At 37.1% G+C, this 27,297-nt stretch overlaps 1 protein-coding gene across 1 annotated transcript in view; it reads left to right on the top strand.

Annotated features, from left to right (window-relative positions):
- Positions 1–27,297, top strand: part of LOC149138280 (Peptidase S41 family protein) — a 446,406-nt gene that overhangs the window by 70,502 nt on the left and 348,607 nt on the right.

Below are 27,297 nucleotides of genomic sequence, written 5' to 3'. Positions count from 1 at the left end.
ACACTTGAACCCGCACTAGCATTTCAGTGTACTAGTTAGCACTCAGAGTGTTGAAGAATGTAACTAATGTTGGTATTCATAATTAAATTTGAGTCATGTATCTATCAAAAGAAATAAAAGAAAATTATTTATAGAAGGAAATTTCTATTGACTTATTAAAGCATGGGTTTCATGCTTGGGTCAATGGTCAATAGGTCAAAGCAACCAACAATTGAGTGATCTAGGATCTTTGTTGAGTGAAAGTCAAAATTATTATGTAAGAAGCCCTTCTTGGGTTTGTTGACCACTCTGCGTCAACTACCCTAATGTAGTGTACATTTTCGCAAGAAAATTCCATCATGATCGAGTAGTGAGATCATCCAGATTTCATCATCGTTTTTAGTCATCATTTTGTAAAAGTTGTAAACCCATTCTGCAAGTTTACAATGTAAATGATCCTAGTAAAACCATCTATTTATGTAACAACCTAGGTATTCCTACTTTTTTGGTGACAATTTTTGCCCTAAGAGGTTTTTCGTCTCACCGATTCATGTGTGTTTTTAAACACAGATGATCGACAAAGTTTTTACCTCCAACTTCACCTTAAAGCTAGGGTGGATTTTGTCGTCAAGTCCTAGCGTTCTAGTTGAGTCTTTTGTAAAGTGATTTGGGAATAATTTTAGCTAATTGGCTAAATTAGTTTATTACAAATCACTGGGTTTACTAGATCATATTTGAGTCGCAGAATTGGGGAAATTATTTGAGGGTTGGAAAAATTATTAATACCCTCATGAGTCAATTAATTAAATTTTCTGGCAAAAACAAATTAAAATCCTAAGCCAGTTATTTAATTAATTTTGTGTCCTTGGAAAAATTAATTCTCCAATTTAAAAAATTCATGGGTCCCAAAGAAATTAATTTTTGGAGGTCCCCGTCCAAGGGAATATTGAAAATTTCAAAAGATTTTGGACCCTTGGGCGACAACCCTCGTTCTGAGCTGTTGTCGCGGTGCCTAGACATTTTGTGCGACAACGTTTTTTGGTGCCGTTGTCGGGGACCAATTTATTGGACCTTGGCTTTACGCCATTCATCTTTCCTGTTCATCTTCAATCTTTCAATCTTTCATTTTTTGCAGGCAACACCAACATTTTGTGGTGTTGTTGCTGGGGATAGAGTTTTTTCTGTCCTTGGTCCTCACGACATTTTTGTAATCATCTAATCTTTTTTGCTATTCATTAGCTTGTCAAGCGGCAAAACATTTTCTGGTGCCATTTCATCTCTTCATCTTTTCATTGCCTTATCTTTTTCCTCTCACTGATCCTTTCATTTTCCCTATCTGCACATTTAGCACCTGGACATTTCTGTTGATTTCCTATTTGGGTGGCGACTCCACTTATTCATCCATTACTTCTCAGACAAGAAGCCCTCCCTAATATCCAGCTGTTTCTCCCTGACTAACCTTTCGGTTTTTTGCCTTTTGGATCTTGGAGCTAGATTCATGTTCAAGTGGCGACTCCACTTCTTTCATTTCTTACAAGAATTTCTGCTGGAAGCTTGCTTCTTATGGATCTCTTGATTTTTCTTGAACAAGGATCTCTCTCTCTAGCATCCATTTGGTCCCTCCTTTTCCCTTTAAGCAAGTCATCATGGATGATTTGTTTGCTCCTTATGATTTTACTAACATTCAGGGAGCTCCGCATGATTATCCTTATGAAGTTGGTGAAATCATCGATGAGTTTCCTCCTTTTCAAGTTTACAATGCTTTTACTGCCAAGACTCACCTTCAATTTCAGCCTCTGTATAAGCAAGTGTCGCCCATATTCTGACCATGAAGATGTGAAAATGAAGATTTTTGTTCTCACCTTATATGGAGATGCCTTAGAATGGTTTGTTGAGTTTCCTGATAACACTTTTGATTCTTTACAATCAATCATTGATGCTTTTGAAGATAAATATGGAGATAAGAGAAAGGTCAAAGCAAAGGCTGAAGTAAAGGAAACTAAAGAAGCTGAAAATGATCTTATTAAGCAGTTAACTCAAATGGTTAAGGATATGTAACTAAATCAAGCACAAGTAATTAAGAATATGGAGACTAACCAGGCTCAACTGATTAAAAACATGGAGCTTAGCCAAACAAAATTAATAGATGATCATGCCAAAGAATGAGTTCCATAGAAGCTAATCATATCATTCTTCAAAACAGGTTGTTGGCTAAAGAAGAAAAACATGTTAATCAGATAGCCACCATGCAGAATAATTTGATCACCATGGAACCAAATCATGAGAAAGAGATGAGTGCTATTCAAGTAAATCATAACAAACTGATAAAGGACATGGAAGTTGGTCAAATATCTCTGCAGAAAAAATTATTAGCCATGGAGGAAAAACAAGTACAATTAATAAAAGCTATGGAATCAAGTCATGCAAAGGAAATCAGTGCCATGAAGGTTGAACACTCTAACCAGATTGATGCCATCAGAATTGAAAAGACAACTATTCAGGATAAGCTGCAAATGATGAAAAAGGCGCAGGGTCCGAGACATCAGCTCAAACCAAAGCACAAAGGGTTTGTCATGACTCATAGATCTCCCAGTTCGCTAAAGCAATTGCCATCTGATAGCAAGGTGGTCACATTTTCCATGAAGGACAAATTGACTATGGTTACAAAGAAAATTAAGAAAGACCAAGCTTATGTGTCACCATTGACAGAGTACATTCAGAATAAGATTGGGCATACTTCAGATTCTTCAGATCTTTCATCCGAGCATCTTCAAGATCCAGAAAAGAAATCTATAGTGGTCTCAGTATTGACATCTCAACCCACCTAGAAGAAGAACAAAAAGAAGAAAAGAACAAGGAAGCAGTTTCATGCATCTGATAGCCGAGAGTAGCTCGATCTTCGAATAAGACAAAGTCCTACAATATGCATGATCAGGCATGGCACATTTGAAAGACAACCCACCGATTTGCCAGAGAGCAGGAAAATGCTCAAGAAGGATTTCATTGAACACATCTGATGCCATGGCGCATCCTTTGTATTGTATTTCTAACCCTACACCTTGTCATTTCAGCATTTCATTTTTGTCTTTAGATTAGATTTTTAGAGCTTCTATTTCATGCGTTTAATGTTATATGATGATTTTTGGACTTTATTTGAATGGACGCTACTTATGTAATTTTGTGTGTTGCTTGGGTGTAGATTCTGGATTCTCACATTCCTTTAGTGAAGCAACGTGTCCCCAAGTAGAGCTAGATGTTGACCACTCTGCGGCAAATACCCTATAAAGGTGTACATTTTCACAAGAAGATTCCATCATGATCGAATAATGAGATCATCCAGATTTCATCATCATCTTCAATCATCATTTTGTAAAGGTTGTAAACCCATTCTGCAAGTTTGTAATGTAAATGATCCTAGTAAAACCATCTATGTATGTAACAACCTAGGTAATCCTACTTTTTTGGTAATGATTTTTGCTCGAGGAGGTTTTTCGTCTCACTGATTCATATATGTTTCTAAACACGTATGATCGGCAGATTTTTTCCCTCTAACCTCACCCCAAAGCTAGGGTGGATTTTGTCGTCATGATCTTAGGTAAGTCCTAGTGTTCTAGTCGAGTCTTCTGTAAGTGATTTGGGAATAATTTTAGCTAATTGGCTAAATTATTTTATTGCTAATTGCTGGGTCTACTAGATCATATTTGAGTCGCAGAATTGGGTTAATTATTTGAGGGTTGGAAAAATTATTAATCCCCTCATGAGTCATTTAATTAATTTTTTTGATAAAAATAAATTAAAATCCTAATTTAATTAATTTTGTGTCGTAAGAAAAATTAATTCTCCAATTCAAAAAATTCATGGGTCCCAGAGAAATTAATTTTTGGAGGTCCCCAGCCAAGGGAATATTGAAAATTTCAAGAGATTTTGGATTCTTGGGCTTTGGTAGTTAAGTCAAAGTCAAATTTTTGAGTTGATTGAAATTGAATTAAATGAAAATACGAATTTCCTCAAAAATAAAATAATTTCGACAGAGGAGATTAAAAGATAATTAAATCTTTTTCAATGGTTGAGATAACTTTGACGGGGATCAAGCCAACTAGCCGTTGGAGAATTATTTTATAAATTAGAGGTCACTTGTCATTCAAATCATCCGATCTTTTAGATCGTGTACTAGCTCTCGAAGCTCTCTTGTAATATTTCTGGAATAATAAATGCAAAGTCTTTGGGGTTTTATTGATGGTAGTGTTCCTCTCTGATATTTTATGGTAATATTGTTTTTAATGTTCTGCTGAATATTATTTATAAATTGTCGATTAATAGTTTTCGAGGAATAATCTATTGCATAGGTATCTTTCTTAGTTTATTAGATCTAAGATAACAATTTCAATTTGATTGAATTAGCAGGTATCTTTAATTCTTGAAGATTATATTGTTGTTTTATATCTCTATCGATCTGACAATTTGATCTAGTGTTTGCAGAAATCATTTGTACTTAAAAATTTGGGTGTTTGGGGAAGTCCTTGGTTGGACCAGCCGACTCCCGAGACATAAGATCTGAAGAGCCTTCCTGATTAAAATCCTAAGATTATTTGACGAACTTCTTCTTGCAGGGATTTTCTGGGCTAGTGCCTAAATTAAAATTTTTACTTATCTCTTAAAAATTGTGCTAAATAGCTAGATCTGGCTAGAAAGAGCCTTAGATCTATAGAGTTGGGAGCGGAGTCGAACATATACTCCTTAGATTTGATAGATCTGTAAATTACTTGTATAGATTTGAAGTTTTGTAACATAATTTTTTTTATTTTCTAACTTGGGATTTGGGTTTCAATTTAGTTTTTGTAAATATGTGGGATCCGGGGTTGTATTTTGTTTTGTGCAGGTTCAGATCTGAAGATTTTCAAGGAAAATTTGTGGTTTTGAGGTAGATCTAGTCCTTGGAAGGCAAGATCTGACCTCAAACTTTTGTGTGCAGGGATTAAATGATGAAATCAGTTATTTGAAGATTCAGATTTGAGTTTTCCATAGTGAATTCTGAGAAGAAAATTGATTTTTGGGAAAATTTTTAAAAAATAAAATTTAATTTTTTTTGGGAGATAGGCCTTGGCTTCCTCAAGGTTTTCTCCCTATGTTTTTCTTGGCTGTTTAAATCTTCCTAACCCGTCACGCAGCCTTCCATCCGCGTCCTTCATTCCCTGCCATTTCTTAACCCTACTGCCTATATGCTCGACCCTCATTCCTTGCTCCTCACTGCTCTTTCTTCCTTAACCCTCATCTGCTGCTTAGCCTCTGACTACTCACTCATCCCTTTGTTAATCACATCTTGCATCTCTTTTCATCATAATAACACTTTCCTTAGCAACAGTTGTCCACCCCGTACTTGGTCCTAAATTTCTTAGCAAGATAGTTGACTCCACAAGGCATTGGTATCAATTGTCTAAATTGAATCATTTAAGTCTTGCTAAATCTAAACAAGTATTTGGTCGCTCAACTGTGTCCCCCGGATTGGTTGGTTCTCAACTGGTCCTTCTTCATTCCATTTCCATAGGTTCTACCCCCTTAGTCTACTGTAGGGTGACAACTTAAACGGAGAGATTGGGGATCAGGGTGACAGCCCCCGATCTGAGCAATTGTCGCGGTGCCTAGACCGTCTGTGCGACAACAAGGTTCATAGTGTCAAAGAAATAAATCTATTTTTTCTTGTCAAACCCTCCTCCATCAAGCTGGCCTTTGTCACCTTGCAAGTCAGCCTCAAATTAATCTTCTACAAGATATTACTCATGTTGGCTCATTTGTAGGCAGCAACAACTATAAATACCCATGTGAAATTGATCCAGTTTAGGTGTAGGTAGGGAAGTTCGGATGGGTTACAGACCAACGAAGTCAAGAATTACAAGACAACGAAGTTAAGTATTGCAGACAGTGAAGTTAAGGACAATGAAGCTAAGTATTGCAGGACCGAAGTATTACAAGATTGAGGTATCATTGTAGGACCGAAGAATTGTAGGACCAAGGTATTATAGGACTGTGGTATCACTTCATTGCAGGAAATAAGTGTTGAGTACAGGACTCAGAACCGAAGCATGTTATGATTGCAGGATCAAACCATGATGTGATTATAGAACTGAAACATGGTATAATTATAGGATTGAAGTTATCTATGATCACAGGACTGAAATCCTATATGAATGCAAAAGTTATATGAGTGCGAAGAAGGAAGAACATATCGATGAACTAATTGTTGACTCATGAAGAAATGGATTAGCAGATGTATTATTTCTGAGCAAGGCTGACTTGATAGATGGAAGGTGTTCTGTTAAATTTTCAGATTGTTCTATGCTGTATCATTTACTTTAGCCCAAATCAATACTTCAATTAGCAATCTTTCCTATTACAATTAGTCTTTTCATTCATCGACAATATTTGAAGATAGAACAATAAATGCAATGACAAAGGAGACAATCAACACATCAACAAGAGACACCAGGATTGGTCAAAGACCATTGAAAAAACCCAAGGGGGAAAACCCTTTGAAATTCTTCTTCTATTAGATTGTCATAAAATGTTCAGCAGAGAGTACAATGAGCCCAATACAATATCATCAGAAAAACAACCCAATAACATTCAGAAATAAGTTTCCAGCATCAGAATATATCAGAGACAACTTTTCTCATATGCGGTCAACTTCGGTCAACAGTTAATTTCAATCAAACTTCCTGGTTGCATGTATGAGGAGTTGTGCGAGTGACTAGAGGCTTCCAGTCGCATCCTTTATACCTGCAATCCAACAACTGTGGTCGAATTTTCCCTATGACGTGCCTGCGATTGTAATTCCAAAACCCTAAAACAGATGCGAGCCTCGGACCCTGTAATTTTGAACTTTTACAAACTTTTCTTATCATCCTTGCCTCATACCTGTGCGAGCCAATCAATGAAGAAGAAAAGAAGAATATGCTTGGTGATGTCCAAATGAGCTTGAGGTCACTTGTATTTATAGGTTTCCAAGGGTGTCCAATTTGCTTTAGGGCCGACCTTGTCGAAATGTGCATGTGTGCTTTTCTTCATAAGTACAATTTCCCTTGTCCAATTTGTGTGATCTTTAGGTCAATTTTGGTCCTCTCAAAAAGAGGAATTCAATGCAATCATCATCTCCATCAAATGAGCTGTCTAAAGTGGAATTTGACCACACTTACATATTTTAACATGTTCTTGGTCTAGGTATCAAGGGTCTTGGTCTACCTCATCTTGATTTACTAGTGAAGAGTTTGGATTGGGTTTTCCCCTAGAGAGGGGTTTTACCTTGGCTATGTGCCTACATTTTGTGTCCTTTGTTGTGATCTTCATTGTTTTGGAATTTGTGTTGATTGAAGAAACATAATAAATTATAAGAAAAACTAATAAGAAGAAAAGGGCAATGACAAGAAAATGTCAAAGTCTAGGAGAAATCTATCTAAAGAATCACCAGGATGCCCTTGATTTCTCAACATGGTATTAGAGCTTGGTTCATTTACTAAAGGGCAGAAAGGAGATCACAAGGGCTATAAGTCATGACAAAGAAATATTGTCCTAGGAAGAAGAAAATCTAAAATTTGAGCAACGTAAAGGTGAGCCTAGACTATTGCGACACTTCTGGACATAGGAACATAAGCAAAGTATTAAATATGAGCCCTATTCTGGAGGACCGTGAGGTTAGATAAGTATCCCTCTCAAAAAACCGAGTATCATAATAGGAAAAGCAAAATACTGATATAAGCATATAAAGCTGGTGAATATATTGTATAATACTTACAGTTAAGAAAAACCGTATTAGTGAGGATTCAAGAATAATTACAGTCATCAACTACAAGAATATTTACAATCTTGAGTAGTGACATAAGAAGACAGAGGCCTGTGTATTGAAAGGTTTGCAAAACACATTATTTAAAGAGGCTTTGCTGGTCAAGGTTGTCATTGATGTCAATATGGCATTGTTGGGGATGGCAAATGTTTGTGATGGATGAATAACCCTTTTGTGATGTTGCCCAAACCTCATGCAAACCCTAGGAGGAATTCCTACGTGCATATGATGTCAAGCCATTAATGAAGTCGACTGATGTCAAGCCATTAATGAAGTAAGCCCTAGCCCTAAATGCTTGATACATGAAACCCTAGCTCTATCTAAACAATGGATAGCTCTTGATTATTGATGCCTAATGTTAATCATAAAGCCCTTTTCCTAAATTCTTGATGCAAGCCCTAGAACTAATGCTTTCTATATGATGTTCTAGCTTTGGTGAAAATTCCATAACCCTTACAAATGAAGAACCCATGTAAAAGAGCCTTTAATACCATAACATTGTCCAAAACATAAAATACTAAAGGCTGCCATGAATAAAATAATGATGATAGTTCACAAATATAATTTTCTTGATGGAAAATGACCTCATTTAAGGATGAAATTGGCACCAATTTGTAGAGGACATTTTCCCCTTTCCAACGAGCCCTTACTTGTCTTCTAACTCCTCTTCGACTGAGAGAAAATGATTTTTCAAGTTGAAATATAAAGAGTTTGAACGCTGCCCGACATGAGCCTACTTGTGCAAGTCGGCTCCCTCTCAAAAGGATGTGTCTTTTCGTTTATGGTCAAAACCTGTATCAATATAAGCTCAAACAATTCATTTCAAGCATAAAAAATTTAGTGAAGAACAGAGTTAGGAGGCACAGACACAGACAGAAGCCGAGGAGGACATAAAAGATTTATGTTTGGGCAATTTCAGTGATTAATTCATCATTACAGCTTGGATCATTGATTGTAGGAGCTCGAAACTGTAAACAAACATCTGTGGTGACTATGGAGCTCGGACTACAACACAAAAACATGTGGAAGAGGTCCATTACAGCTCAGATCTATGTATGAACAGTCACAGCTCGGACCTTGAGTGACAATTGTCTGTAGGAGGATAGACCTCACTTAGACCTGAGGAAGGACAATCTTGTGGGCAGTGACTCAGATTAGTGGAACAGTCACAAGAGGCTCGGACCTGTGACAAGTATAAGGACAGTCAACTATTAACTCACCTTGGAGGCTCAGTCTTAGGGCTCGGTATAACCTAAGAACAGTCCTCTAGTGACACTTCTCTTGGCCCCGTGACAACTTGAAGGAGGGTTTGGTCCAGTGGGCAGTCACTTAGATTTATACCCTCAGATTGTTAGCCAGTGAAGAGATTACAATAGTGACATTTGTGAGGCTCAGTGCACAGACCTATGGTAACAAGGCTCTAGCTCGGACTTAACATTTGGAAGACTTTGCATTTATACCTTGGACCTTTGTTGAAAATTTGAGGGCAGATTTGGGTAGCACAGTTGGAGAAAATTTCAAGTAAGCTTTTGGGCATCAATTGAATTCTACAATGACAAACTTGTGAAGTAGAGATCTAAAGCCTACAAATCTTGGGAACAATCTATGGTTTGAAATTGGTGTTTGGAAGCTCCTTGTGACTACCTCCTTGGACTTGGAACATTTGAAGAATGCAGAGGTAAATTGAAGAAGTATTATTGAAGCCTTTGATGAAGCCCTCTTGGAGATATTTGTTGGAGTAGCGTTTGGAGTATACTTGTCTTCAAAGTAGACATTGGAGACTTCTTGGGGCAGCCTATTGAAGACACCTTGAAGGATTCTTGAAATCATTTGGAAGACTTGTAGAAGTTGATATTGAAGGCACCCTTGGAGATCATGATGCATTGTTGAAGGCCCTCATGATGTGACCTTGAAGAATCTTGTTTGGGTAACATGAAGAGCTGTGGAGACACCTTCTAAGAAGATAAAGTTGTCATTGATGAACCAAATGCTTTGGAGATTGATTGAGGGCACTGTTGAAGGTGAAGATAATATCAGGGTTTGCTGCAGAAGATATTAGAAGCCTTGAAGAACTACTGATCTTATCTTGAAGAATTGAAGCATAGGTTTGGGGTCCTAGAGGATAGGAGTCCTCAAGAAGATCAGGGTGGAGCCTGTACTAGTGAAGGGGTTGGTGCCTCATAGAGACAAGGTTGGAGCCTTGGGAAGATAGGGTTGGAGCCTCGTGAAGTCCAAGTCGATGCTTGGCAAAGTACAGGTTGGAGCCTAGTGGATTGGAGATTGGTGTCTTCATCTAGGGTTGGAGCCCTAAACTATTGTTGAACTTGATTCATTGTAGAGACAATTGGAGTCCTCGTCATTTTTGATTAATAAAATTATTATTATATCATTGTTCATTTTGTGTTCTAATTATAAGTGATCTTAAGTTCTTAACTGGTAGAAATAACAATTGAAAAGAAATACTGATTCTCTCCCCTCTCAGTGTTTCCAACAATTGGTATCAAAGCCAGTGCCGTCACTCAAAGCCTAACAGCTTAAAGGTAGATCCTTAGAACACAAATGGCAAAGTCAAGGAAGAAGGCTTGCAAACCCGTTGAGGGTGTCACCTCATCAATGGATAATCAAATTGAGAAAGCTCCATTGTTCAATGGAAACATTGATATATGGAAGGCAAGAATGATAATTTTTTAATGGCTCAAGGTTTTGAAGTCTGGGAATCAGTGATTACTGAAAGTACGATGGAAGAAGAGTCCAAGGAATATAATCCAAAAGCGATAAAGGCAATTCTAAGGACCAAACTCAAATTAAACCACTAATTTCCCAAATTAAAACACTAATTTCTACAGAATTTACTAGTTACAATTGAGGCATAATTTATCAATTTAATTCATATATACATACCTGGTTTTCGAGTTTGACGTCAATTCCGCTATGATGTAGCCCCAATTGTTCCCGATACCAAATGGCCAAATCCTACTAGCCAAACTGAGCACAACCTTGGTACCCAACTCCATAATATTTCACAATTGGAGTATTTTGGCCCTCGTGCCCAAAAGCTTCAAGAACAATTGCTCAAATCTCTAGTTTTGATTCGAATCTCCAGCTTTGATTCAGATCTCCCGTTCTCCTTCTCATCTTTCTTACTCCAAAAACCCCTCCTTGGTGTCTCCGCATACTCGGGATAAATACCCTTCCTAGGCGGTCACTGCCTTCTTCCACCGCCCTCATCAGATTTTATTTGACAGTCATAAGCTCTACTTGTTACCAGGAGGTGAGGGTACGTATATATATATATATATATATTGATATGTTTGTTATGTTTAAACTTAATAATTTTAACTTTTATAAAATTTAATTACAATATAAAAAAAATGAATAGTTATACATATATATCAAATGTTTGTTATATTATTAGTAATTTTAACTTATATATATATCTATATCTATATATATATATATATATAATAATTAACTTATAACTTTAATGCTATAGTGATCAATGTTTACATTAGAAGGATTGGAATTGTAAATTTTATTTAACAACTTTATAAGTACGAAGTATTTAATATGTATATTTTGAGTGTCGAATTTTAGGTAATATCTCCCTTCTCAATAATTTAGGTATTTAGCCCCTTTTTCATTTATTTAAACATTTTTCCTAATTATTTAATAAGTATACTAGTGCAAGGCATGCGATGTATGCATATGTAGTTATCATATGCATACATCGTATGCATGCTAATACCCTTTTTCTTATAGATTGAAATAGGTCATTACAACAATCTTGAGTGGGCTACCAGATCCTGTAAAGACCAAAGTGGAAAAATGTTCTTCAACAAAAGATATCTGGGAAAACTTGAAGATCTTCACTCAAATGGAGCATTGACCATGATATCTAATCAAGAAGATGATGAAAAGCAAGAAGGAAATCCATAACCCATAAAGGAAGCTGAAAACAAGAGTAAAGACATCAAGACCAAGGAGGACCTAGAAGATGAAGAAAGTGAAGAAAACCTCAAAGAAGATCTCAAGGCAAAACTTGTAGCTGCCCTAGAAGAGATAAGCAGTTTGAAAAAGGAAAATGAGGAGCTCAAGAAGCAATCACAAGATGGTGACCATGACCTTGATAAGACAAGGAAGGAAGTTGACATTTTCAAGCTTCAAGTACAAGAAAGAGATGAGGAGCTCACCAAGATAAAGGAGGAATTTCATCAAAACAAGAAAAGGCATCATGAAGAAGTCATATCCATGACAAATCAATTGGATAAAGGAAAGAAAATGGAAGACACTTTGTCAAGTCATCTTGAACAAAGACACAAGGACTTGAACAAACATGAAGCGAAAATTGTTCAATACAAGGAAGATGTCTCCTCCCTTAAATCTCAACTAGAATAAGCAAAGAAACAAGCACAAGGAGTTGAAAAGGTGATGGAAGCTTTGACACTCCTAGAAGGACAAGTCGATGAAGCAGAAAAGGAAAGAAATGCCATGACATGCCAACTTGAAGAAAAGGATGAAGATATCTCCAGATTAAAATCAGAAATGACCTCACTTAAGGCCCAATCATGTGGAGCAACAAAGATGAAGGAAGAAATGGAGAACCATCTAGCAAAGAAGGATGAAAAATGCAAGATGGTGAAAGAAGAAATTAATCTGCCAAGAAAAGAAGTTGATCATCTGAACAAGAGTCTAAAGAGCTCTCAAACTCTAGATGACATCCTAAGTCATCAAAGATCTCCTCTTGATAAATCAAGTCTTGGTTATGTAGGTGAACCCTCAAACAAAAATGATGCAAACCCTAATGTAGGAAAGCTTGGAAGAAATATTGATGCTCCCAGTTCCAGCAAAAGCAAGGAGAAGAGTCAAGATTACATTGGAAGAAACCCTACTCCAAGAAGATATGTAGATTGTGTCAAGAATGCAAGAGGCAATAAATTTGATCAAAGGATCCCAAGACAGAATGGCTTCAGAAGTACATCAAGGCAATCTCCATCCTCCAAGTATCAAAGTATATTTTTTGGTTATTGCTATTCTTGTACAAATTTTGGTCATATGGCAAAGGATTAAAGGGCATGCCACAAGGACAAATATTATGGTCCCCATCAGTCTTCTAGAAGCAACTTTTCAAGAAGAATTCATGCTCCCTCATTAATGAACAAGATGGAGTGCTTCAAATGTCATAACATTGGACATATGGTTCGTGATTATAACTTGACTTGGGTTTCTAACCAAGCTAAAAACATGACTAACAAACAAGAGAAGAAAGTCACACAAGTTTGGAGAAGAAAGCAAATTGGATCAGAAAGCCTCTTGAACACTCAAGACATCAACTCATGTTGTTGATCTAATGAGTACATCTTTGGCATATATGATATTCCAAGTTTTGATGATGAAATTCTGCCAAAAAGGAGACCATGCATATTGTTAGGGGAGCTTGTGATTCTTGACTATTCTTGCAGAAGCTATTCGTGAAGAACCCTATGAAACCCTTAATGAGTCACGCATGGACAATCATCCCTTAGGAGTAATTCCATTGAAGAAAATTATGATATTGTGTCTTCACTACACATCCATTATTGAAGATGTCTTCTACTTGATCACAAGGAAACAATCTTTATTGAGCAAAAAGAAGAGCTAGAAGAGTTTATGTAGGTAGGGGGAGTTGGTTGATCACATGAAATGCAAACATCATCTACCTCATCCATTTCCATGAAAGCATCCAAAGGCTTAGGGGGAGCAAGTCCATTAAAGAAAAGCATAATGATAGAGCGAGTTGCAAAGAGCAACATAACAAGAAGGAGCACCATGACAGGGGGAGCAACATATCTATCATGGAGAACTATCATTGATGAAGAAAATATGATGGAGCAGCATGCCAAGAAGTAGCTTGATAGGGGGAGGACTTGGACACCCCATTTGTCATTAATGTCAAAGGGGGAGAGAATGTTGAAAGGGTGAGAATATTGGCATCATTGACAAGGGGGGAGATTGTTGGGCAAGGTTGTCATTGATGTCAATATGGCATTGTTGGAGATGACAAATGTTTGTGGTGGATGAATAACTCTTTTGTGATGTTGCCCTAACCTCATGCAAACCCTAGGAGAAATTCCTATGTGCATATGATGTCAAGCCATTAATAAAGTCAATATGATGTCAAGCCATTAATGAAGTTAACTGATGTCAAGCCATTAATGAAGTAAGCCCTAACCCTAAATGCTTGATACATGAAACCCTAGCTCTATCTAAATAATGGATAGCTCTTGATTATTGATGCCTAATGTTCATCATAAAGTCCTAGTCCTAAATTCTTGACGCAAGCCCTAGAACTAACGCTTGCTATATGATGTTCTAGCCTTGGTGAAAATGCTATAACCCTTACAAATGAAGAACCTGTGAAGATTCCTTAAACGCGAGAATCCTTACTGCAACAACTGATGATATTTCTTCTACTTAGATTTACATGAACAAGTTATTTGTAGTTTCCTACGACAAACATCAAAAGACATACACCAATTAAATAATATGCTGAAGCAAGAAACTGAACAATAGAGAAAGATATAACACAAATGACACAGTTGTTTTTTGACAAACGTCCCCGGAAAAACCCAATGTGGGAAAACTGGTGCAGTATATCTAAGGGTATTATTATTAAGCTGAAGTTATTTCTAAATACAATCTCTGGATGCCTTGCTGGCAATCCAGTACAAAGAATATCACTCGGTAGAAGAAATTAGTGAGATTACCGCACTTTACACTACAAGTCCCGGCTGATTCGACAGTTGAACCAACGAGTTCCCCGTCTACTTTTGCGTTACCCCTGTTGGGCCTGCGTCAGCCTCTAAGGCCCTGCGTCACCTCTGTTGGGGATTGATTTTCTTCCAGGAGATGATTCCAGCGCTCCCGGCTTAGAAATGTCAACCTCCTCACCAAATTCAGATTTTTGCATGGAGGCTCTGCGTGAGCCCTTCCTTGCTTTGTGTCACCCTCTCTGGCCTCTGCGCTGCCTCTTCTGTGTGTCTCTTTGCCTCTCTGCTGAGTATTCTTGGCTTCGGAGAAGATCCTCCAGCCAAAACTCCCTCTGCCCCTCTCTGCGTGATCACTACAAATCACTGCGCTGCCTCTAGCTTCAGCGATTCGATCTCACTGATCAACTCTCTATGTGTCTTCCAAATGACCCTCAAGCCTCCTTAAATAATCTTCTCGTTGACATTCAACAACCCATATTAGAAGCTAATCAATGGCTAAGATCATTTCTGCTTGATCCTCATCTTCTTCTAGAAGTTACACCCATAGTTAGATTAATACCCATTAATTATTTTATTTTTCTAAGTTTAGACTTAAGGTCCTATTAAAAATAATTAATTATTTTAATAAAATTGTCTCCGGGTGGTATTTCCCAAAATGCTTTCTGGGTTCTTTGGAATACATGTGCCCAAGCCTTCCTGCAAAATTTGAGACTTAGAGCACATTCGATGCTACCAAAAATCAACACTCCCTCTTAGCGAGGAATGTGCTCTAGCAATGCCTCCCACTGAAGCATCACACTGACTTCATAACATCATCCTCTGCGCTTCTGGTGTCTGACATGCTGTCCACCAACTACTTTGCAAATGCTGCATTTGTACCGTTGCTGACCCTACCATTGTCAACACTGCATCTGTACTGCAACTCACTCTGAATTTTTGCATCCACGCTGCTGCTAGCAATGCCACTGCCAACTTCCCCTACACTGCAAACTGTTGTTGCTCTGATACCATGTGAAAATTCCTTAAACCCGGGAATCCCTACTGCAACAACTGATATTTCTCCTACTTGTTAGATTTACATGAACAAGTTATATGCAGCTTCCTATGACAAACATCGAAAGGCATACACCAATTAAATAATATGCTGAAACAAGAAACTGAACAATAGAGAAAGATATCACATAAATGACACAGTTGTTTTTGGACAAATGTCCCCGGAAAAACCCATTGTGGGAAAACCGGTGTAGTGGATCTGAGGGTTTTTATTATTAAGCTGAAGTTATTTCTGAATTCTATCTCTGGATGCCTTGCTGGCAATCCAGTACAGAGAATATCACTCGACAGAAGAAATTAGTGAGATTACCTCACTCTACACTGCAAGTCCCGGCTGATCCGGCAGCTGAACCAATGAGTTCCCCGACTACTTCTGCACTGCCCCTGCTAGGCCCGCGTCAGCTTTGCTGGGGATCGATTTGCTTTCAGGACCTGATTCCAACCCTCCCAGCTCAGAAACGTCAACCTCCTCAGCAAATTCAGACTTCTGCGTGGAGGCTCTGCGCTGCTCTGCGTGGGGCCTACGTGAGCCCTTCCTGGCTCTGCGTCACCCTCTCTGGCCTATGCGCTGCCTCCTCTGTGTCTCTCTGCCTCTCTGCTGAGTATTCTTGGCTCTGGAGAAGGTCCTCCAGCCAAAACTCCCTCTGCCCCTCTCTGCGTGATCACCTCAAATCACTGTGCTGCCTCTAGCTTCAACAATTCGATCTGACAGATCAACTCACTGTGTGTCTTCCAAATGACCCTCAAGCCTCCTTAAATAATCTTCTCGTTGACATTCAACGACCCAGATTAGAAGTTAATCAATGGCTAAGATCATTTCTGCTTGATTCTCGTCATCTTTTAGAAGTTACACCCACAGTTAGATTAATACCTGTTGACCACTACGTGTCAACTTCCCATAGCAGTACCCCCCCTTTTTCTTCGCAAAAGGGATAGCGCTTGATTGACGTGTCCGTGCCATTCGACAGTCATCGTCGACTTGATCAATTTATGTTGTAAACCCAGTCTGCATATGTGAATTGTAAATAATCTTAGCAGAGTTGAGTCATGTATGTAAATTTCCTAGGTGGACCTAATTTTCTAGTGATAATCTACGTTCCGGAAGGTTTTTTGTCTCATCGATCCATGATCGGCAGAGTTTTCCTTCAGCCTAACCCCAAAGCCAGAATGAATTTTGTCATTAAAATCTTAGGGGAATCCTAGTGTGTTGATCTGCCAGGTTATATTTGGTCGCAGAACTGGGTGGTCTATGTCAAATGGGTTTTCCCCTTTGAGATGTAAAATTGTAAAAGTCATGATGTAAAGTGTCTTGAGGGTTAGAAAATGTTTTAATCCCCTCATAAGTTCTAAGTCCTAGGTCCTAGGTGATTTTTCCAAAGGCTAAGTTCGAGGATCCAAAAATAAAAATAAAAAAATAAAAAAATTAATTAATTAAAAATAGATAAAAATAATAACAAAATAATAATAAAATTTTAAATTTTAAAAAATAATTAAAAAATAAAAAATAAAAAATAAAAAAATAATAATAAGTCAAATTTTTGAGTAAATAAATTTTAATTTTTTAATATATTAAAATGCATTTAAAAATTCGACGGATGAGATTAAAAGAAATCTTGATTCTCATCAACGGTCGAGATTATTTTGACATGGAACACTCGAACTAGCCATTGGGAATTTTTCCTTTAAATAGGGTGCTAGGGGTCATTTGAGATCAGATTAAATCTGAGAGTCTGGTGCTAAAGAAAGCTCTCTTGTAGTCATTTTTTGTGCAATAAAGAAAGACTTTGGGGTTAAAAATCTTGCTAGTGTTACTCTTATGAAAATGCTGTAAGACCTTTTATTCTTTCTGCATAATTTTATTTTCAGCTATTGATTTTAGCTTGATGAAGATTGATTCAGGCACAGGTTTCTTGTCTGATGTCCAGGGTTTGAATGATAGTTTAGATTCTAAAATATAATGGCAGGTATCTCCATTTGATTTGGATTTCAGTATCATTTTTTCCCTCTATGTTATTGGTTGATTGTAAGCTGTGCATGAAATCTTAGTTTTGAGTTTACCGGGCGTTAGGGGAAGTTCTCGGCTGAACCAACCAACTCTTGGGTTGTGTTTTCTGAAAGAGCCCAGCCAATTTGTTGATCCCGGGCTTATCATCTGACTTTTTTTTATGAATGCATGCAGGGTTTTCTGAAGTATCTCACATTAAAATTAAATTCTGATAATATTACTGTGATTATTGACAAATCTGGCTGCTTAAGAGTCGAAAATCTGTAAATGCTGTAATTATTTAGCTGATTTAGGGTTTCAGTTTTGTTTTCTGCACATATCATTTCTGGGTTTTCTGTTTTTGCTATTGCAGTTTGCAGGTCCGAGAAAACAATTTTCGTTTGAAAGCCAGATCTAGGCCAGAGGGCAAAATCTGGTTTCAGAATTAGTACTTGCAGGGTTTTCTGAAATTTTTTTGAGGGTTTTTCAGAGCTGCCTGCTGCTCAGGGTTTCATTTTATTAAATAATTTCGAAAAATTTTATGCTGTGTAAAATCACACAGCTCCACAAATCTGCAAACCAAATCCACACGTATCTTCTTCCTCACATTGCCCAGCGATCTAGCAAAAACTGAAGCCTCCACCATCGCTAAACGGTGTCTTCTCTGCTCCTGCATGAGGCATTCAGCTCCTTGCTCATCCGCTGCCTGTCCCGTATTGTTGCCGAAGTCCCTCACACGCTGGCTGATACCCTTCCTCACGCTGCCACTGCCTTCACGCAAAATCATTTCCTCATCCGCTGCCATTGCCTACGCTGCCTGCATCCTCATTCTGATCCCTGCACACACCACAAGTCAGCAAATCAATCGAACCCTCATTTCCCTCCACGCTCAAGCGAAAGCCGCGCTTCCTATCCTCGCTGTCTGTTGGCTTGGCCTTCAACCTGCAAATCGCTGTCCATTTTAGCAGCCTCCTCCTTCTGCGGTCGAACATTCGAACCTGCAAAAGAAAATCATACGTTGACCCTTTTTTTTTATATTTATTTATGCGTTAGTATAACTTAGCTTAGGGTTAGTGTTTTCTTTAGAATTTTATTTGAAAGTTTCGTTAAGTTAGAGTAGCGTATGTTTTATATGGTTATTTTTTTTTGGTTTTAGATTTATTTTAGTTTAATTTCAAAAAAAAAAAAATCTCATAAAATATAAAAAAGCATGAAATATTTATTTATTTATTTATTTTTACTCAGAGTAGATTTTTATTTGATTTAGATTAGTTTTTTTTAGATTTTAGATTTTAATTTTATTTCACGTAACAAAAATCATAAAAAGTTATAAAAATCATAAATGTTTAAAAAAAATAAAAAATAAAATAAAAAATGTATATATATAAAACAAAAAATAATTATTTCAGTTCATTTGTATACATTTAGTACTGGTCTTTTTTAAATTTCAATTTCATTTAGCTTAGATTTAAATTTTTGTTTTATTTTTTACTTTAAAAATAATTTCAAAAAAGAAAATATAAAAATAATAAAAGTATAAAAAAGGGATCATAAAAAGGTTAATTTTAGTTTGTTTTTTTAGATCGGATATAGCTTAGATTTTATTTACGTTTTGTATAATTAGGGTTTAGATATTTAATTTTCCTTTTGTTTATTTAGGTTATATGTATATTTAACTTAGGATTGAAAAAAAAAAATCATAAAAGATAAAAGGTTCCCTTTTTTAGTTTTGCTAGTTTTTTTAGATTAGATTTTATTTAAGATTTTAAGTTTAGTTTCATTTTAAATTAAAAATTTTTAAAATCATAAAAAATTAAAAAAATATAAAAAACTCATAAATGGTTAGAAAAAAATAAAAAGGTTCTTTTAAGATTTAGTTTTAAGCTTCATTTAGTTTAGTTTAGTTTTGTTTTATTCTTAAAAAAAAAAAAACTGAAAAAATTGAAAATACATTTTTTGGTGTTCCTTGTGGTATTTATGTCCCATTTTTCTATAGCTAAAAGCACTTAAATGTTTATTTAAAGATTAGCTATTGAAAAGGGGTGAATCTTTTCGTGAGCTTGGTTAGCATTTAAATTTTGTGGTTTAATGTATTCGATCTTTACAAATTTAATTGTTGGATTATTGTTAAGGCGTTGTGCGTTTGATGAATATCTTGCATTTTGCTTATAAATGATTGTTAATCACGGAATTATAAAGTTCATATTTCTGCAGCTTTTGACAAATAATCATTTAATCATTAACTCCATACGGCACTGGTCTATTAACTTATAAAATCAATTAAGTGCTTGTTTCCCCTCGTGTCTCCCAACCCAATTGTCCACAATTGGTCATCCATTATCCCATAGGGTCTACCCCCCCCTAGCCGCGGGAGACAGGCTTAAACGGAGAGATCGGGGATCAGGGTGACAGTCCCCGGTCTGAGCGTTGTCGTGACAATCCGTGCGACAACAATACCCATTAATTATTTTATTTTCCTAAGTTTAGACTTAAGGTCCCATTAAAAATAATTAATTATTTTAATAAAACTGTCTCCAGTTGGTATCCAAAATGCCTTCTGGGTTCTTTGGAATACATGTGCCCAAGCCTCCCGAGACTTAGAGCACATCTGATGCTACCAGAAATCAACACTCCACTTAGCGAGGAATGTGCTCTAGGAATGCCTCCCACTAAAGCATCACACCGACTTCATAACATCGTCCTATGCGCTGCTGATGTCTGACATGCTGTCCACCAACTACTTCGCAAATGCTGCATCTGTACTATTGCTGACCCTGCCACTGTCAATACTGCATCCATACTGCAACTCCCTCTGAATTTCTGCATCTGTGCTGTTGCTGGCAATGCCACTGCCAACTGCCCTTGCATTGCAAACTGCTGCTGCTCTGATACCATGTGAAAATTCCTTAAACCCTGGAATCCCTACTGCAACAACTGACGATATTTCTCCTACTTGTTAGATTTACAAGAACAAGTTATTTGCAGTTTCTTACGACAAACATCGAAAGACATACACCAATTAAATAATATGCCAAAACAAGAAACTAAACAATAGAGAAAGATATAACACAAATGACACAATTGTTTTTTGACAAACTTCCCCGGAAAAACCCAATGTGGGAAAACTAGTGCAGTAGATCTGAGGGTTTTTATTATTAAGCTGAAGTTATTTATGAATAGTAGAATACAATCTCTGGATGCCTTGCTAGCAATCTAGTATAAAGAATATCACTCAGTAGAAGAAATTAGTGAGAATAACTCACTCTACACTACAAGTTCCAGCTGATCTGGCAGTTGAACCAACGAGTTCCCCGGCTACTTCTGCGCTGCCCCTGCTGGGCTTGTGTCAGCCTCTAAGGCCCTGCGTCACCTCTGTTGGGGATCGATTTGCTTCCAGGAGTTGATTCCAACCATCCTGACTCAGAAACATCAGCCTCCTCAGCAAATTCGGATTTCTGCTTGGAGGCTCTGCGCTACTTTGCGTGGGGACTGCGCGAGTCCTTCCTTGCTCTGCGTCACCCTCTGTGGCCTCTGCACTGCCTCCTCTGTGTGTCTCTCTGCCTCTCCGTTGAGTATTCTTGGCTTCAGAGAAGATCCTCCAGCCAAAACTCCCGCTGCCCCTCTCTGTGTGATCACTACAAATCATTGCGCTGCCTCTAGCTCAAGCAATTCGATATGACTGATCAACTCTCTGTGTGTCTTCCAAATGACCCTCAAGCCTCCTTAAATAATCTTCTCGTTGACATTCAACGACCCAGATTAGAAGCTAATTAATGTTTAAGATCATTTATGCTTGATCCTCGTCTTCTTCTAGAAATTACACCCACAGTTAGATTAATACGTGTTAATTATTTTATTTTCCTAAGTTTAGGCTTAGGTTCCCATTAAAAATAATTAATTATTTTAATAAAACTGTCTCCAAGTGGTATTTCCCAAAATGCTTAACGGGTTCTTTGGAATATATGTGCCCAAGCTTCCTTGCAAAATTTGAGACTTAGAGCACATCTGATGCTACCAAAAATCAACAGAACCCATGTAAAAGAGCCTTGAATACCATAGCATTGTCCAAAACATAAAATACTAAAGGTTGCCATGAATAAAATAATGATGACAGTTCACAAATATAATTTTCTTGATGGAAAAATGACCTCATTTAAGGATGAAATTGGCACCAGCTTGTAGAGGACATTTTCCCCTTTCCAACGAGCCCTTACATGTATTCTAACTCCTCTTAGAGCGAGAGAAAATGATTTTTCAAGTTGAAATATAATAATTGTGAATGCTGGCTGACATGAGCCTACTTGTGCAAGTCGGCTCCCTCTCAAAAGGATGTGTCTTTTCGTTTATGGTCAAAAATTGTATAAATATAAGCTCAAACACTTCATTTCAAGCATAAAAAATTCGGTGAAGAACACAGTTAGGAGGCACATATGCAAACAAAATCTGAGGACATAAAAGATTTGTGTTTGGGCAATTTCAGTGATTAATTCGTCATTACAGCTCAGATCATTGACTGTAGGAGCTCAGAGTTGTAAACAAACATCTGTGGTGACTGTGGAGCTCGGACAAAAAACACAAAAACCTCTGGAAGAGGTCCATTAAAGCTCGGATCTTTGTATGAACAGTCACAAATCGAACCTTGAGTGACAACTGTCTGTAGGAGGATAGACCTCACTCGGACCCGAGGATGGGCATTCTTGTGGGTAGTGACTTAGATTAGTGGAACAATCACAATTGGCTCGGACTTGTGACAAGTATAAGGATAGTTAGCTATTAACTCACCTTGGAGGCTCAGTCTTAGGACTCGGTATAACCTCAAAACAATCCTGTAGTGACACTTCTCTCAACCCTGTGACAACTTGAATGAGGGACCGAACCAGTGGCCAGTCACTCAGACTTGTACCCTTGGACTGTTAGCTAGTGAAGAGATTACAACAGTGACATTTGTGAGGCTCGATGCAAAGACCTGTGGTAACAAGGCTCTAGCTCGGACTTAACGTTTGGAAGACTTTGCATTTATACCTTGGATTGCTGTTGAAAATTTGAGGGAAGCTTTGATTAGCATAGTTGGAGCAAATTTCAAGTAAGCTTTTGGGCATCTGTTGAAGTCTACAGCGACAAACTTGTGAAGTAGAGATCTAAAGCCTACAAATCTTGGGGAAGCTTTGATTAGCATAGTTGGAGCAAATTTCAAGTAAGCTTTTGGGCATCTGTTGAAGTCTACAGCGACAAACTTGTGAAGTAGAGATCTAAAGCCTACAAATCTTGGGAACAATCTATGGTTTGAAATTGGTGTTTGGAAGCTCCTTGTGACTACCTCCTTGGACTTGGAACATTTGAAGAATGTAGACATAAATTGAAGAAGTCTTATTGAATATTTTGTTGAAGCCCTCTTGGAGATATTTGTTGGAGCAGCCTTGGGAGTAGACTTGTCTTCAAAGTAGACATTAGAGACTTCTTCGGGCAGCCTATTGAATACACCTTGAAGGATTCTTGAAGACATTTGGAAGACTTGTAGAAGTTGATCTTGAAGGCACCCTTGGAGATCATGAAGCATTGTTGAAGGCCCTCATGATGTGACCTTGAAGAATCTTGTTTGGGTAACATGAAGAGTTGTGGAGACACCTTTTGAGAAGACAAAGTTGTCATTGATGAGCTAAGTGCTTTGGAGTTCGATTGAGGGCATTTTTGAAGGTGAAGATACTATAAGGGTTTGCTGCAGAAGATATTAGGAGCCTTGAAGAACTATTGATTTTATATTGAAGAATTGAAGCATAGGGTTGGAGCCCTAGAGGATAGGAGTCCTCTAGAAGATTAGGGTGGAGCCTGTACCAGTGAAAGGGTTTGTAATGACCCACCTACAATTACAAACATAATGTGAATATTAGCATGCATACGAGACACCCATATGATAGCTATATATGCATGACCCACATGTATTGCTATAGTATACATATTGACTAATATTGGAAAATATCTAAGCTTAAATTAATACTCAATTATTGAAGTAAATTTCTAACTTATCAAAATATAATGAATATATCAAGTTGGGTACTTGATATGTATACCACCCTTATATACTCATATATGATAAATCCTTACTCAAGAGAAGATATAATTTAAGTTACAAACTATATTTATTTAAAATAAATAAAATAATAATTTAATATAATTAAAATTATAAAGTAAACTAAATTAATTAAAAATTTAAATAATGTTAATATTAAGTAAACTAATCAAATAAGACCTATGTAGCCTATCCTCTAAAAAGTATGAACCTACTCAATCAATCTTTATAAATTAAAAGGCTCAATCAAATCTTTATAAATTAAAAAGCTCATCAAATCTATAAGCATGCACAGCTACATGCAACCAGGGCAAAAGACACGGAGACAAAAAAGAGGAGAAAGATGGTGATTTGGCGAAATATAAAGGGAAAGGAGGACCTTGCAGGAAGGGGGGGACCTTACAAGAAGGAGAAAAAATTACAGTAGAGAGCCACACACAGAGGAAGAGACTGAAGCCTTGATTGTTCTTGGGTTTTTGGGCACGGGGGTAGAGTGCTTCAGTTGTGAAGTACTTTGGAGTTGGGTACGGAGATTGTGCCCAGTTTGGCTAGGAGGTTTTGGTCATTTTGGCAATGAAAGTGGGAGCAACATCCCACCAGAAACACCACTAGACAAAATTTCAGTTTCATTATGTTCAGGAACACCCCAAACGAAATTACAGGTAAGTAATTGCTGATGTTTTGCTAAAATTAAGAATGTCTAGTTGCTTCCTAAATTAAGGGCTTCAATTCTGTATGAATGATTAAATTTAGGACTTTACATTTTGTAATGATTTCTTTGGTTAAATTGCCCAATTAGGATTCTATAGGGTTGGAGGCCTAGAGGTTGGTGCCTCATAGAGACAAGGTTGGAGCCTTGGGAAGATAGGGTTGGAGCCCTAGAGGTTGGAGCCTCGTGAAGTCCAAGTCGGTGCTTGGCAAAGTACAGGTTGGAGCCTGGTGGATTGGATATTGGTGTCTTCATCTAGGGTTGGAGCCCTAAACTATTATTGTACTTGATTCATGGTAAAAAGGATTGGAGTCCTCGTCATTTCTGATTAATAAAATTATGTCATTTCTAATTAATAAAACTATTATTCTATCATTGTTCATTTTGTATTCTAATTATAAGCGATCTTAACTGGTAAAAATAACAATTGAAAATAAATACTAATTCACCCCCCCTCTCAGTATTTCCAATAGGCTTGTCTACAGTTCACGTCCAAACAAAGAAGCAAATCCTGACAACCAAAAAGAACAGTCATCTTTGAGCACATCGAAAGTTTGGACAGTATCTGATCTTGAAGCTTCCTCAATGTTTGACGATCTCCTTACCTACAGAATTGAAGCAAAAGGCATCAAATGCTTGAAGAACCAGATCAAAGAAATCAAGTAAGTTTGTTACTGCTCTTTATCTAACAAATGTGTATGCAATGGATCATCGAATCAAAGGTATGTAAGTTTTGAGGTATGTATAACTTGCTTATTTTCTGAAGTTGTTTACTTATATGTTTCTAGGAATGACAAATCCTCATTAAAGTTTGATAATGTCTAGAATAGTACATATGACAGTCACTCTCTCATTTACTTGCTCTTAGAAACTCGATCTCACAATGGTCTAGGGATAGTCCATGATATATGACGATTCTTGGCAATAGTAAAATTAAAGGTGTCTAGATTTTGTAGCCAAAAACTCTCTCTAAATTCTAGATAACCATTACACAATTATACTTGCATATTTTGGTTGCATTTGTCAAGAAATATTGCAAGGACTTAAATAAAGATGCGATCATATTTAAAGAGGGAGCCCATTCATTAAGGATAACCTACCAAGTTTGTAAAAGGAGTAGCTCAAGGTATGTATAAAGATTTATAATAAAATTTTCTTCATATTACAAATTAAGGTCATTTTGGAAGTTCGTTACTAACCTTTTTCATGTTTAGGTCTTTTGAATCATAAAAGATTCTTAGGGAGATTAATCTTTAGATTGAATCTACCCGAGTTATATTTGTCATTTTTTGTGAAACCCTAATCCTTAGGGTTAACTGTAAAACCCTAGCCTTTTTGTGTTGAAACCCTAGTCCTCGTAGGGTTGTTAATAAAGTCTAGAACCAATGATGAATTTGTTTGTTTAGGGTTTTTGATATTGTTACAGAAAAAACCCTAGTCTTTTTGGGTTTGCTGTTATTGTCCAAGTTGTAAACCGAAACCTTAGATCTTTGAGATTTTGATAAGTTAGGGTTTTTTGTTTATAAGTTGAAACCCTAGATTTTTAGGGTTTGGTGAATTAGGGTTTATAAGAAAAACCTTATAATAGCTAAAATAAGGTCCTAGGAATGAATCCCTAGGCCTGTATTCTTCCGCATAATCGAAACCTTAACTTGATTGAAATTGTTGTATATCTAACTTTGATGCATTAATGTTTGTGTCTAAGGGTTTACCGAAGTAAGTATTGATATGAGTTTCTATTATATGATGATGAAATCCTAGATATGCATATGCTAATATGCTAACTTGATTGTTGATGCTTTAGTTGTATATAGGGTATATATATGACAAAACCCTAGCTTAATTTGTCATAAAACTCTAAAATGCATCCTTAAATGTATAGTACTATGATAGATTGAGTTGATTTGGTTAAGGCTTTATGTCTCAAAGATGGAGTCTAAGGGTTTATAACAAAACTCTAGCAAGAAGTTAAAAGTCTAGTATGTAAAAGGATGTAACCTTTGTTGACTATGACCCTAACTAGGTTTAGGTATCTGATGTCTAAAGTTTGAAAGTTTTGATGCTTCCATTATAATGATATGACTTTTGATATAATTAACTTCATGCATCTATATATTTTTGGTTGTACTTGCTATTAAAGTGTTGCAGATACGTAAGATGTTCATAGTTGAAGATGATAATGATGAGCATGATGAAGGAAGCTATAAGAATGATGATGATCAATATGACCTTGATGCTATAAGAAAGAAATGAAGCCTTGGAAGAGTGAAGTTTCTCCAAAGTTATGAAGTTGCTGATCTGCCCAAGTTGAGAGGGAGCTTGGGTATATCTCTCCATTTAATAGGGTGAGCATATTATGACAATCATAATGAATACCTTGAAACTAAATGAATGAAAGTACTACAAATGAATGTTCGTGAAAAGCACTTGAGAAGCACTAATGCTGTAGTTAGTGCTGCTGAAGAAGTGAAAAAAGAAGAAAACTTCCAACACATTGTAGTTGGATAATTTGATGATGATATAAGCAACATTAGGATTATTAAGGACCCCAAAGGTTTGTGTTTACTTGTATATATATTTGAAAATTTATGACTGATTGGGGTTGTGTTGGTACGGGTAAATCTCCATAAGAAGGTTGAACACTCTGGAAGCATGCTTGGACTAATGGATATAGTTGATTAGGGAGAGATGAAGCATCTAATGGCGAGATGCTTGGGAGGACATTTGGTCGGCCTATGTGTTGATGTCTAGATCCCGAAGAGGGAGGGTGGCGTTGGTCATGGAGCTCCGATCTTGGATACGCACCTAGATCCCTAGGTTGGTGGTAGAGCTTAAAAGCCTGATGGTACCTGGACTGTGGCTAAAGCTTGAGCCCCCTTAGTCCCATCTGGATAGAATACCCTGGTCAGGTATCTAGTCCACAAC

This window comes from Pinus tabuliformis, chromosome X (assembly GCF_031772625.1).
Source record: "Pinus tabuliformis cultivar Carrire ecotype Pingquan chromosome X, CPIR1, whole genome shotgun sequence".
Classification (NCBI taxonomy): Eukaryota; Viridiplantae; Streptophyta; class Pinopsida; order Pinales; family Pinaceae; genus Pinus; species Pinus tabuliformis.
Note: the sequence above shows the minus strand (reverse complement) of the source record. Positions and strands in the feature narration are given on the sequence as shown.